Source organism: Amblyomma mixtum, chromosome 2, assembly GCF_055824585.1.
Source record: "Amblyomma mixtum isolate Tamu chromosome 2, ASM5582458v1, whole genome shotgun sequence".
NCBI classification, from domain to species: Eukaryota; Metazoa; Arthropoda; class Arachnida; order Ixodida; family Ixodidae; genus Amblyomma; species Amblyomma mixtum.
Window position 1 is genome coordinate 303,453,017 of NC_143013.1, and position 14,557 is coordinate 303,467,573.

Genomic DNA, 14,557 nt, shown 5'->3' on the forward strand with positions numbered 1-14,557 from the left:
AGACGACCCGCTTTACACCATTTCGTCTGGTCTACGGACGTGACGTTCAGACGATGCTGGATGCAATCCTTTCATGCTGCCCTGATGACCCCCCACTCACGCCAGACGCCGAGCAGTTCGCTCAGCGCGCCGAGGAAGCACGTCAACTTGCCCGTATTCACATTCAGCGGCAGCAGAGCACGGATGCGCGCCCTCTACAACCTCCGTCATCGGCACATCGAATACCATCCTGGCGACCAAGGTTGGGTATGGACCCCGGTACGCCCCCAGGCTTGTCTGAAAAACTGATGTGCCGGTACTTTGGACCTTACAGAGTTTTGGGTCACGTCGCAGAAGTGACCTACGAAGTTCTTCCTGACGGTACTGTGCAGCCTCAGCGTCGCCCACCCCGCTCTGAGGTTGTGCACGTAGTCCGCATGAAACCGTACTTCACGCGGTAATGGACAGTACGCTCAGTGTTCCGCTAGTTGTCGCGTAGGACACCTTCGACCACCTCCCTTGTACATTTTTCTGTGCTTGTGCTGTTATTTTTTTCCCTTCCATTGCTCGTACTCCAGCCCCGCTTTTATATTATTTTTTTTTTTTTGGGGGGGGGAGTAATTCCACTGGGTGTTCTCAGGTGGCGCATGAAAGAGAAGACATTGAAGTGTCTCGCGCTGGCTTGCTGCCGAATTCTGCTGGTTAGCGTCTTGTCGCCCTATCTTCCGTGACAATATACAGAAGGAAGTAAGACATGATGTTGGGCTAGTCGGTTCATGGTTAGAGCGAAACAAAACTGCGCAAAGAAGACGGGACAAAAGAAAGGCACGAATACACACACACAAAGCGCAGACTTCCAACTGACTTTATTTTGTAAAAGCAGGGTGCTTATAAAGGCAATCACAGCAAACTAGGAGACAAGCAGAAGCAACGTGCGAACGGCAATGACAAAGTCAACAATACCACGTGTGATTACGACGCATGAAAAGTTCGAATGTGACCATCTAAGAAATTGATTTCTTGACATGAAAGAGATAAAGAAGGGGCGCTAACACACTTATCACCCCTTTTAGAAATGAAAAAGGCCTCGATAATTTCTCTTTCGGTTTTAGTTTTGGCTTTCGAAAGGAACTTTGTTTTTTCCAGGTAAGGAGAACAGGTTTTCATGTCGCAGCTCTTACAGTGCAAGGGTAGATTGCTGCCAGTGCCACTGCTAAGGGATCGCCTGTGTTCTAAAGCGCGCTCATTAAAACAACGGCCAGTCTGGCCTATGTAGGAACGACCGCATGACAAAGGTATCTCGTAAACAACTTCGGAAACACATTTTGTAAACTTGTTCCGGTGGTTCTTCTTGCAAGTGGTGGGTTGCTTTCTTGTTCCAGCCAGTAGAGGGCACACTTTTTTCAGCTTGCAAGGAGCCGAAAAAACAACGCGTATCCCATGCCTTTCTGACACCTTCTTGATGTTATGGGAAAGGCAATGAAAATACGGCATGACAAATGGTGGCTTGGAATCCGAGCATCCTTTATCTTTTTCTTGTGAAGATTTTAGCCTTTGAAGCAGGCTTTCGCAGGTGCCGAGAAGTAGATGACGGGGATAGCCAGCGGAAAGAAGGCGCTCAACTTGACAGTGAAAACTGGATGACATGGTGTGGGTACAGGATTTCTGCAGGGCAGAGAGGCAGGCAGACATGATGATGCCACGTTTGACTAGCTTGACTAGCAGTCTACTACCCTATAAAAGCGCTCATTCTAAGCTAGTCAAACGTGGCATCATCATGTCTGCCTGCCTCTCTGCCCTGCAGAAATCCTGTACCCACACCATGTCATCCAGTTTTCACTGTCAAGTTGAGCGCCTTCTTTCCGCTGGCTATCCCCGTCATCTACTTCTTGGCACCTGCGAAAGCCTGCTTCAAAGGTTAAATCTTCACACGAAAAAGATAAAGGATGCTCGGATTCCAAGCCACCATTTGTCATGCCATATTTTCATTGCCTTTCCCATAACATCAAGAAGGTAGCAGAAAGGCATGGGATACGCGTTGTTTTTTCGGCTCCTTGCAAGCTGAAAAAAGTGTGCCCTCTACTGGCTGGAACAAGAAAGCAACCCACCACTTGCAAGAAGAACCACCGGAACAAGTTTACAAAATGTGTTTCCGAAGTTGTTTACGAGATACCTTTGTCATGCGGTCGTTCCTACATAGGCCAGACTGGCCGTTGTTTTAATGAGCGCGCTTTAGAACACAGGCGATCCCTTAGCAGTGGCACTGGCAGCAATCTACCCTTGCACTGTAAGAGCTGCGACATGAAAACCTGTTCTCCTTACCTGGAAAAAACAAAGTTCCTTTCGAAAGCCAAAACTAAAACCGAAAGAGAAATTATCGAGGCCTTTTTCATTTCTAAAAGGGGTGATAAGGGTGTTAGCGCCCCTTCTTTATCTCTTTCATGTCAAGAAATCAATTTCTTAGATGGTCACATTCGAACTTTTCATGCGTCGTAATCACACGTGGTATTGTTGACTTTGTTATTGCCGTTCGCACGTTGCTTCTGCTTGTCTCCTAGTTTGCTGTGATTGCCTTTATAAGCACCCTGCTTTTACAAAATAAAGTCAGTTGGAAGTCTGCGCTTTGTGTGTGTGTATTCGTGCCTTTCTTTTGTCCCGTCTTCTTCGCGCAGTTTTGTTTCGCTCTAATACAGAAGGAGGTCCCAGAGCATGAATGCTGTATCGGGACCTCTTGTGGGAGGTGGTGCTGGTATTAGCTAATCTAGGAGCCGGAACCACAAGCAGCGTGCACGTATGAAAGGTTCGTCCATACGCTTGCTAATTAGTACACCCAAAGATACCAAGGCCGTAGCCAAATCAGGAGCCTTTACTATGCACGAATAGCTTCTGGAGTGTAGCTGCCGATTAATTAGTCACGGCAGGCCTATAGCCTCCCCAACGACATACGTCCTCAGTAGCACAAATTGTCCTGTCTGCTTTTATAGTTGTTCCCCTGTGCTGTTGCACCTAGTATTTGTCGTATCTTGGTACAACCTGTTCACGCCCTCATTCTTCGATATCTCTCTTCATCCCCCGCTTTTCCAAAGCTTTTGCTGCCACGGTCCAAGGAACCCGGTCTATCCAACATAGCGAACGTCTTGCGCGTATATATATATATATATATATATATATATATATATATATATATATATATATATATATATATATATATATATATATATATATATATACGCGCAAGAAACAGCACGTGTCTCTTCTGACATCACGGCAGTAGCACCAAGCTAAAGCTGCACCACTACCCGGCTGCTCATTTCACGCTCCGGAGCCCACTATGCGCCAGGAGAGTATTCAAACGGCCGCAGTAAACCCGGCCTCGGCCCATAAACGACCGCCAACCTGAAGCCCCGCGCGCGCCGAGCCGCCGGTTGGCGTCTTCGCGCGTTTTCCGCGACGGCGGTTTCGCGCCTTTTCTTCGTGCTTTTTCGCCTTGGCGCCACTACGGTTATTTCTAGCGGGCCGTGGCCCGTTTATGGCGGTAGCTACGTACGAACGCACGTACGTATGTGCTACCTGCCTGCCTGCCTGGCGGCCTCTCAGCCCTAGCATGTACGTCGCGTCTTGCGCGGCAATCGGCTGATGCGGCCGCACGCTCGACGATGTACACGCCGTCGACGTACAGAATCGGAGAAAGCCCGACGAGCGGCAAAGGCTGGGCGGCTTTTTGCGCGCCGTTTAGCACGGAGCTATAGAAACTTCGCTCGTCTAGTGTGAGCGAGAAAATGCGAGAAATTCTTTCTCCTCTGGGTTTATTTCCTTCTTGTGCGTTTGATGCTCTATACGTCGCGATATAAGTGTTCTGTTCTGTCTCTGATCTTTTGACGGCACCGGTTTCGGCGTTAACGCTGGGTCTTCGCTTTCACGCGCCGCTCAGTCCTTTTGACCAGGCGGCCAGAAGAGGCGTCTTTGAAAGGTGGTCTTTGGTACCGCGCTCTCGTATTCGGACGGACTGCATTTTCGAAATGGCGCGCGGACTCTTGAAGTCGCTTGCATCACACCTTTCGGAGAGGTAGCAACGCGCCTACGGTGGCGAGAACGAACTCGTAAAGTCTCCCGCTGTCCGAAATTTATTTATCGTCTTTCGCAACAGGAATCTGGAAACAACACTGCTCTAAATTTATAGAGCTGTGACTGCTTCTTCCCCTCGACGTCAGCAATACGGAAACCGGCCAACGTGGAAACTGACAGCCTTTCGCAATGACCGCGGCACTTGCAATGTCACAACCACTTTGCGGGCACAGGACGCATTATTTGTCGTTCGCACGGTGTTTGCAAAGGATGGAAACAATGAATGAATGAATGAATGAATGAATGAATGAATGAATGAATGAATGAATGAATGAATGAATGAATGAATGAATGAATGAATGAATGAATGAATGATGGCTGGTTGGTTGGTTTATGGGGTTTAACCTCCAAAAACGACTAAGGCTATGACAGACGCCGTAGTGGAGGGCTCCGGAAATTTCGACCACCTGGGGTTCTTTAACGTGCAGTGACATCGCACAGTACACGGGCCTCTAGAATTCCGTCTCCACAGAAATTCAACCGCCGCAGCCGGGATCGAACCCGCGTCTTTCGGGTCGTGACTAATTAATCGGCAGCTACACTCCAGAAGATATTCGTGCATAGTAAAGGCTCCTAATTTGGCTACGGCTTTGGCATCTTTGGATGTACTAATTAGCAAGCGCATGGACGAACCTTTCATACTTCACGCTGCTTGTGGTTCCGGCTCCTAGATTAGCTAATACCAGCACCACCTCCCACAAGAGGTCCCGATACAGCATTCATGCTCTGGGACCTCCTGTATATTCAAAGATGTACACTTTATATCACCGAATAAAATAAAACCAGTGCTACTTGGTTGAGTGAGTCGAGGTCAACCTGGTATCGGAATTCTAACAAAACGTATTCTAAGGCGGAAAAGGTAGGGGGGGGGGGGGGGGGGGGGGGGGGGGTGTTGTGGTTAACAAAAAAAAAAACCAGCGCTACATATATTAATGTGGGCAGAGAGAAAGAAAGAAAAATAATGTTTCGCAGCCCTCACCGCCTGGACCAGAGCTAGAGCGCGAGCTGCATTTGTAATGGGCTGATGTTGTGTAAGGGGATCATGACAGTCATGCATGCGTGAGGGGATGCACGACAGGCTTATAGCCTCCCCAACGACATACGTTTTTAGTGGCACATTTTGTCCTGTCTGCTTTTATAGTTGTTCCCCTGTGCTGTTGCACCTAGTATTTGTCGTATCTTGGTACAACCTGTTCGCGCCCTCATTCTACGATATCTCTCTTCTTCCCCCGTTTTTCCAAAGCTGTTGCGGCCACGGTCCAAGGAACCCGGTCTGTCGAACATAGCGAACCTCTCGCCCGCGCAAACTCCGACGTAGTGGCGCACTGCCACAGCGCAGGCACATATCTCAGCATCCGAGCACCATAATCACTCAGCCACCGCGCCGGCCGGCCGAATGAATGAATGAATGAATTCTAATTTCCATAGGGGGGGGCGAATATCTATATCTTGCAAGCGTACACTCTCAGCAGAAAGGAATAAAAAGGGAGTAAACAGTCCATTAGCGCACTCCTTTCTATAGAATTGAGTGCTCTAGGGGACAGCTTACTTTATTTTGCTCTCATATAGGCGTATGAATGATGAAGTTAGCGCCAAAAACGAGGACCAAAGTAGGAGAGAAGACACAACACGAGCGCTCTCTCCTACTTTGGTCCTCATTTTTGGTGCTAACTTCATCATGAATAAGATTAAACTCGCCCAACTTTCCACCTTACTACCAGTGTATGAATGTTTATAGTGTATATCTTGACGCTCCTACGTGGCATGGCGTTACAAGATGCAATTATTTAGAGGCAGGGAAGTTCACGACAGATTCAAAGCATGGGGTACGAAGTGAAAAACGCTGAAGCTAAAGAAATTGATAAATTTGTAGCAGTGATTGTGCAGTCATGAAAATAAGAGCAATTTAGATAGAGCAACAAAACAAAGCTTCCACGCATTATAAGTTAAGCGTCGCCATTGACAAGGCGCTATTTGATGTCCATGGGGCGTAGAATTGAAACGACGCTATTATTTACGTTTAATCGACTTCGTGCAAAGGATTTAGATACTCCGGCGACTCTGAAGCGCAATAATTCGATTTTATTGAATTCATAAATATTTTGGAAAACGAGTCTGTGCAAAGAGCAATAACGGTGGCCGTTAGTCCTCGGGATTGTCGGTTGTACCTTCTTGAGTGCCACGTCTGAATTTCACAGAGTCGAGAGCATAGCCTCCACCCATAAAGAAAATGGGGAGGAATAAAATTTAATCTGCAGGAGAAAATCGGCTGTTATTGGCCCCCAGAATTGTACAAAAGTGGTAAAACTTATGTGGGACCGAATGTACTTCGCCAAAGAAGTATATGCCGTGCCGACTTTTGTTCTTTTTTCTACTTGCGTGTAAGACGTGTAGCCTATGTGTTTACTTTTCGTTCTTTTTTTTTTTCCCCCAAGGCCCTTTTCTTATTTCTCTGCCACGTAACCACCTTCCTGACAGCTATACAGCTTCTCATTATGTGAATAAATATTTTTCTTTGTCTCTTTATCCTTAGTGGTGGGTCTTCAGGCATCACTGTGGCTTTTACAGCGATATGGGAAACGCTCACCTAGGTGCATATCGGGCGGGACCGGCACAGGGCTTGTGAACATATACTACCTGCCACATTAAGGTGTACTCCGAGCCGCCATGCTGAAGGGAATTTTGTAGTGTGGAGGTTGGCTGGTTTGAAAACTGCGGAACGCAGCATCGTCACGCCAGGCTCGACCGCATTTTTTTTTATATGCACAGGTTCATGAAGCAGAGGATACTTCTGTAAGAGGGCACTCTTATGTATTCCATGCACATCGAGCCATTCGGCTCCCGTCTTCCGGTCAGTACGACACACATCTTCCTAGCGCCAAGCACCGGCACACTCCACAGAAGTTAGCGCGTGACGGTATACCAAGCAGGTAATGTTTGCATTCTGCGCAGTTATATTATCATGATCCGAAATTATACAGGTCGCACTAACTGATTAGCGGAAATTATTGTTTTGGCTTTGGATAGATAGCATGTAAAGTTCAGCTGACTATTTTCTAAAAAGGGTTTTACTCAGTGTGGACTTGAAACTTGGGGATGAAACCAACGTTAATATAAGGGGAAACTATTTAGCTTTGGCGCTTTTTGTACGGTCACATGGCTTCGCAGTCGTCGTGGATGGCGAACATGGACTTGCGTCTTTGAGCGGCTTCAAGAAGGTTCCTGCAGAATGCGTACTGACCTAAGGTAAACCCAGTTAAAGTAAACGAGCAAGCACTGTTGTCGTATAGGAACTACAGCGATCATACCCTTAGAAAACTGAAGACGTTTGAATGTTTTGAGGACGCCCTGAGGATGTCGAGTGTCATTTGTGTAAAACGTTTGGATGTTTTGGGGACGTTCTCGGGATGTCGAGTGCAGTCTCTCAGAAAGCGGACTCTCGCGGCCATGAACCTGTTAAAGGTCTCTCGGCGCGCTGAGATCCCTTGCGTAATGTTGGAACAGCGCTTCAGCTAAAGGCAACGTGTTTTTGGTTACTGCTAAACCGGTTGGACTTGTTCTCTCTCTCTCATGATCTACTATAAGTTTATTAGGGTTTAACGTCCCAAAGCGACTCAGCTTCTTAGGGACCATGATCTACTATAGTCCCAACTCAACTCAAGAAGGCAGCAGTGAATGCCCCTCAAAAAAGGTTCTCCAGCCAGTGGCGTCGACCCGTTTTCATGCGGCAGGGACTAGACAAGCTGTCCTGTCCCGTCCAGTTCTCTGTCGTCCGTGTCCTTTTTTTTGCGCTATGTTTTCGAAGAACTGTTACCAACTAGCCCAAACTAAGCTACTGTTACAAGCTGTCCATTGTTCAGGCTAAGGGTGCGCACAGGTTAAGGGGGGAAGTTGAAAGTTCGGAGTTGCTAGGGCTGAGGACAAACGCCCCTGTCCCTTCCATGCCTATAGTCTCCGCTGCAGATCCAGAATTTGACGACGCCTTTGGCTGGACCTTTAAGGAACATTCACCGCCGCATTCTTGTGTTGTAACTGCCCACAGATGGTACGTACATGGCCCGACAAACCTCCAGCGAGAGATTGTCTCTCTTATTTCTTTTCTGCGAAAAAAAAAAGTTCAAAAACCAACCGTGCAGACTAGAAACACACAATTCCCTCCCCTCCCCTTTCCCTACACTCTTTTTCAAAAATTGCCCATAAATCTGTTTCTAAATGCTTCCGTCTTCTTAGGCGGAAATAACGCCGCAACAAACATGAAGATGAATACGTCAGTGTCATGTGATTCAAGTTTTTGAGAAAGAGTTTCAGAATGCAAAAAACGGAACACTCATCCAGAAAAGTACCAAGAAATATCCCTAATAAGCAAAAAATCCGCATGTGCCACCACGAGATGGCCTCGTCTGAAAGCAAGGGCTCCCTAAGTGAACGATATCGACAATGGCGTACTTCGAAATGGCCTACGGATAAAAGAACGTCGACTAGCGGCAATTACCGCTTTTCACGCATGGGTTCCTTTTGCCGCGTGTGTGCGTGCGCGTGTGCCTGTGTGTCCCTAAATGCGCCGTAGCTTTTAAATGGAATTCTGGAACAGCCGGAACTCTTCTAGATAAAAGAATACCGCTTCGTATTCAGTAAAAAAAGAAAAAGGAATTGGCCTGAGATCAACACGGAAATAGTTGTGAACCGAGATAAAAGGGTTCTTTGCAGAAAGAAGCCCGAGCCCCAGAGCAGGACATCTGGTCGGATTCTTTCAGCAGGAGAAGGTTCTTTCTTATCTTGCACAAAACGACCTTCTACAACAAAAATGATTGTCGAGTGCTCCAGTGAGCTTTTCCTTCTTTGAGTAATTGCTGACGAGTAACTTTCGGTCATATGCAATTATCCATGGAACACAGAAAGAAAAGAGGATTTCAGTATGCTTCTTGACTTTCGTTTAGTTACAAAATGCAGCCACGACGTCACTTTTAGGTAATATTAAACCACCGAAGAGGCTACTTATTATGACGCTATACGTTCATTTTTTTAATATTAGTATAACGTCCCAGGTGCCGGGATAACCCTTTATTACATAAGCTTCTGCATATTTATCACGGCCTTGTTCAAGGCGCACGCCTTCGCATCAATGGACCTCACCTAATTTTGGCTCAATGTCCCTACACAGGGCCCATTCCCCAATCTCTGACATTTTCTGAACAAAAAAGTCGGCTCTCAGGCGCTCATATATGGCTCATGTGGTCCTCACTAACCTTTTTCTGCAAGTTATGCAGTTATGGCCTCCGCCCTTTTGCTTTAATATATCCTGATCATGTTAGGTAACAAACCGATTATTCTTCCGATTAACCTCCCTGCCTTTCCTCTTATTCCTTTTCCTCCTTTCTGGTTAACATCCCTGCCTTTCTCCCTCTCTGTATCTCTCTTTCTTTCTCTCTCCTCCTCCTCTTCATGTTCACTCAAAAAGACAATTTGGTTTCAGATGTGTTTAGGACAGTTCCCTTTTCTTATTCCGTCCTCCAAGCAGCAAAAAGGTTTAGTATACGCTATATACAGGGGGGAGAGAGCATTTGCAATAAACTCAGTTTCGAGGTACGCTTATTTCAGGTTGCAATGAGAAAATTTTCGTGGCGTCACAAGAAATCTCGATTGACATCATTGTTTGTTTGTTTTTTTTTTGTAGCGCGGAATCATTTGTCAAAGCAAGGTCGCAGCCAGAACACAGGAGGCGAATTACTCTAATCTCAAATAAAGAAGGAAATGAACGCCAACCAAGTTCTTGTAAGAAACACAGTGTTTGAAACCTACTCTGTCTCTTCATGACAGTGTGAATGCTGGAGTGGGACAGCTTGGCTTTTAAACATACTCACGGTCGACCACCGGGTCACTTCCCTGACCAGGTCTGAAACTAACTACATATGTGATCATGCTGAGATGAGATATTTACTCGTTAGTGCGGCGTCCACCAGGTGCCGCCTATTTGGTTGCCGTCGTCACTACCGCCACCACATACATAGTGCGCATATATTAATGAATGAGGATGAAATACATAAGCATTTTACATACACTAGAGCACCACACTGACGCATGTACAATGTAATGTATACATGCGTACACCGCTATCGGCACAGAGGTGCACCCACCCTGCCCTAACCTCCACCAACCTCGGTCGCCGTCACCGGCTTCCCGTGAGTGATCCACCGTTTCAGATGCGCGCCTTTTAAGATAAATAAGCGCAGCGCGTAGATCGGACGTCGATGATAAACTCTGCAAATATACTGGAGCCATGCGCCCACCGAAAAGCGATGAAAAATTCAAATCGAAACCCCTTCAAACTTCCTTTCGACAAAACCAACCTCCTCATCCTCCATACAGTGATCCAGGCGTTCGCTGTGACATCTCAGCGAACTGCATTCCATTGGTCCATCATTCTTATCGACTGGGTGAAGGGCGACATTGCGTTGACGTAGCCACGGAATGACGTGCTTATACGACGTCGCGTCGTCTGCTCGTTGCGAGCACGCTTTTCCGTCGCGCCTTTCACTTTCGTGCATTCACACACGCAAAAAACAAAAACAAAAAAACAAGATATTTAGTTTCCTGTCCCAGTCCATGCATGATTCAGCGTGTTCTGTGCCCTTCCTATAGCCTCCACCTTGTCCATATTTTTTTCCCATTTTACAGCGTTCGCCCGCGAACCGTCCTCGCATAACGCAAATGTATAACTCCATTTTGAGGCCAACTCCATTTCATGCTCTGCAACATTGATAATAGTGTTTATAGCCGGATACCCCGACGGATACAACCCAAGCCTGCAGTGACCGCCGCCCAGCAATCTTCTGCGACAAAAAAAAAAAAAAAATGGCAGCGGCTTAGCTCTGGTTAAGCCTGGATATACAAGCGAAAAGCTGCAGTTATGCTTGTCTTCGACGTCATGGCTGTCGCAGTTCGCGCACAATGCAGTGGGAGCATTACGATAACGGTGTATGCAAGCGCATGCGTAGTAACTGCGGTAAACACGCAGCTGCAACAAAAGTTCGAACGGTGGCGAGGAGGCGAGCGCGCAGTAGCGGTGGTGGTGGTGGTGGTGAAAACATTTATTCAGAACAAGAGGTGTTTGGATCGGCCCGTAAGGGACCGATCCTCACAAACACTAGGTGGAGGTCCCTAGTTTGGGACCCCAGTGGCGGTAGCCGCCGCCCGGGCGCGCCCGACCAAGGCTTGTTGGGCCTGTAAGTCGTGGCAGCCGAGCAGGGTCGCCTCCCAGTCCTCCCGGGTTGGGTTGGGGATAGGGGGAATGGCCGGGTTGGAGGGGCAGGCCCACACCATGTGATAGGTGTCCGAAGACACCGCACCACAGTGCGGGCAGCTGCCGCTAAAGGAGGGGTCAAAATGTTTTAGTGCTGCCGGGCACAGCAATGTATTGGTGAAGAGGCGGAGAAGAAGCCGCTCATCCGCCTTCTTGAGGCCTTTACATGGGCTAGGGTAAAGGCGATGGCTATCTTGAAAGTAGCGCGCGGCTGCGCCGAAAGGTCAGGCGGCGGAGTCGCGGCGGCGGTTGCGGCGGCGGCCGCTCCGACCACCTGCGCCTCTTCTGTGACGTCACTCGGTTCTGCGCAGGCACAGCTGTGGCCAATAGACGATATGCGAAATTGCTTGGCGGTCTGGCAACACCGCGCCCACAACTTCCGGTTTCCATCTTGGCGCGGTCGAGCTCGACGAGCTGGTGCATCGTTTGCTATGCGTACTTTCTTCTTGCGAGTGGAATTTCAACAGGCAAGCTTCAGCTGCTGCGTTGTTTTCACAGCTGATCTTTGACTAAATGTAGGTGCTTTCAATAAGCGCCAGCTTACTCCTACCGCGTCCTCAGCTTCGCTTGAAGTCTGGCGCTGATGATCGCAATAATCGGCACTCGAAAGTGGGTTGGAAAGTCGAACCGTGACCGTGTGCTGTTGTCGTTTTAATGCTCGCATTAAAGCACCAGTTCAAGCATCACGCATTATCATGGCTATTTTATTCCCAGGTGGACGTGAATTCATCTGGTAGGGTAGCGAGCAGTTATTTTGCGGTGAGTGCGCACGTGTGTTGACAAACTTCTGTGATAGTGCGAACTTTCGTTCGCGCCGACGCCAGGAGCTTCGTGCATTGCAGTATAATCACACAAGACCCTCGACCAGCTGCGCAATTCGATTCCTTTACTGTAATGTGCAATGCGCATCTGCGGTTTTCAACGTCACCGTTTCAGAGCCCGGCGTCGGTTGATTTTCGCCGCAATTCGTTGAAACCGCGTCTTGCTTAAGACGCAGTTGAAGCGAGTATTGCGATGTTGTCAATCGATATTACCAAGAGGAAAGTGGGCATATATAATTCAAAATGTAAGCAAAGACGCAGTTTTTCTTTTTTTTTTTCAGATAAGCACTGAGCTACCGCGGCGTCTTGATTAGAGAAAGAGCGTACAGCTGTAGGTGCCTGCACGGACTCGATACGCTGGTCAAGTTGGGTGTGCAGGGGCGAAATTAGCATGTTCGGTTGCTTCCGAAACTTAATTAGCTTACTCCCAAACTTGGACAAATGGCTTTGTTGCGAAGCAAGCTGTTGAAGCTTGCCACAACGATAATAAAATCTGATGGCCTGAAGCGTTTTCAGAACACTGTTGCACGAACTTTCTAGCTTAGAAATGCGTCCCTCCTTCATAATAAAGTAGCTATATTATTCTCTTCTTTTTTTTTTAGATTTTCGTTGCCGCAGATATGGAAGGTATAGGAATCCTCAAGAAATAAAGCATTCGCACCTCAGTTTTTACACGTAGGGTGTATTGCTTCACAAAGACTCCTTAACGCGCATAACATATGCGTATGGTCCAGGGATCGAGTTTGCTCGCCCTTCTAAAACTAATTGAACGCGGGAAAAACTTAACTGAACACGTAGCAAACTAAGCAGTAATCGGCATATGGTTCTTCGAGTGAACTTATTTCGCCACGGCACAAGCGATTGGCCCGCTCAAAAAAATTACCTTCTCTATTACGTTGTTCAAGTATGCGTCTATATATATTCACGCCCGACCGGAGAGTTGATAAATGCACGAAATCGGCTTCTAATTTTGATCAGGGACAACAAAGGCTGTGGTCCTTATCTTAATTTAAACGCAAATCACCTCGAGAGATTTGTCAAAAATCAGCGCAGAAAGCGAAAGCTGCGCACTGATCCGCGTGCTGACACACGATACCTCGCATGGCATTTTGTGTTACTAAAACGTTGGGACGGAGTAAAAAAATAGAAAAGCGAAAAGCTGGAACGCATCTAGTTCTGGCACGCATCGTAGTGTCTTTTCACAGTGGAGAGGGTAGCGCAACACTGCATCGGCATTTTACTTTTCAAACGAAGCGCAGCCGTTTTAACCCAACGCTGGGCAGCGGTTTCGTTTTCTGTACCGTGCCAACATGGAGGACTTAGTTCTCGGAGCGTCGAGAGATGGCGCTGCGCATTTCGCATATCGTCTATTCTGATCACGGAACATACGCCAGACCTGGTGTTGGCTAGCCTAGTGAAGCTTTTCGCTTCAAAATGCCGACGATTACTTCCTAATGCGAAATTTTAGCGCAGCTCATCAGCTGTTTCAGCTTTTCGACAGATTGAGGTAAAGCATTCGAGCAAGACATGTATGTACAATTACAGACAACTTATTTTTCTTACATGAAATTGGTTTGGTTTGGTTTATTGGGGTTTAACGTCTCAGAGCGACTCAGGCTATGAGGGACGCCGTAGTGAAGGGCTCCGGAAATTTCGACCACTTGGGGTTCTTTAACGTGCGCTGACATCGCACAGCACACGGACCTCTAGAATTTCGCCTTCATCGAAATTCAGCCGCCGCAGCCGGGATCGAACCCGCGTCTTTCGGGACAGCAGCCGAGCGCCGTAACCACTGAGCCACCGCGGCGGGGCTTACATGAAATTCCTTCTTCAAGAAACACTCCACTAACAGTTGTCCTGAATGAATCTTTGTGGACGGAGAAATAGATGGGTATATGCTCGACTTGCTGCACCAATGCCTGGTTCTCAAAGGCGAGGTCTGCGCAAGTATTTCGCGAAGTTGTCACAGCTGTGGGAGCCGTTACGAGAGAGAGGAACGGGATGTTCTCCCGCATAAGTGGTAAGAAATTCCCGCTTGTCTTTATATTTACACTAAAACCCCCACCCACCCTGCCACCCTGCCAAAGCATGCAGCGCACATCTGTCACTACCCCTCCTTTTCTGGCCTCTGCCCATACTGTACGGAGGTGGCTGACACCTACCATATGGTGTGGGCATGCCAGAAAAATCCTTCCCTCACCCCCCACCCCAACCCAGCCCGAGAGGACTGCGAGGCGGCCCTGCTCGGCTGTTACGACTTTCCGGCCCAACAGTCCATGGTCCAGCGTGCCCGAGCGGCGGTAGAGTCAAATGGGGTCCCGGAATAGGGACC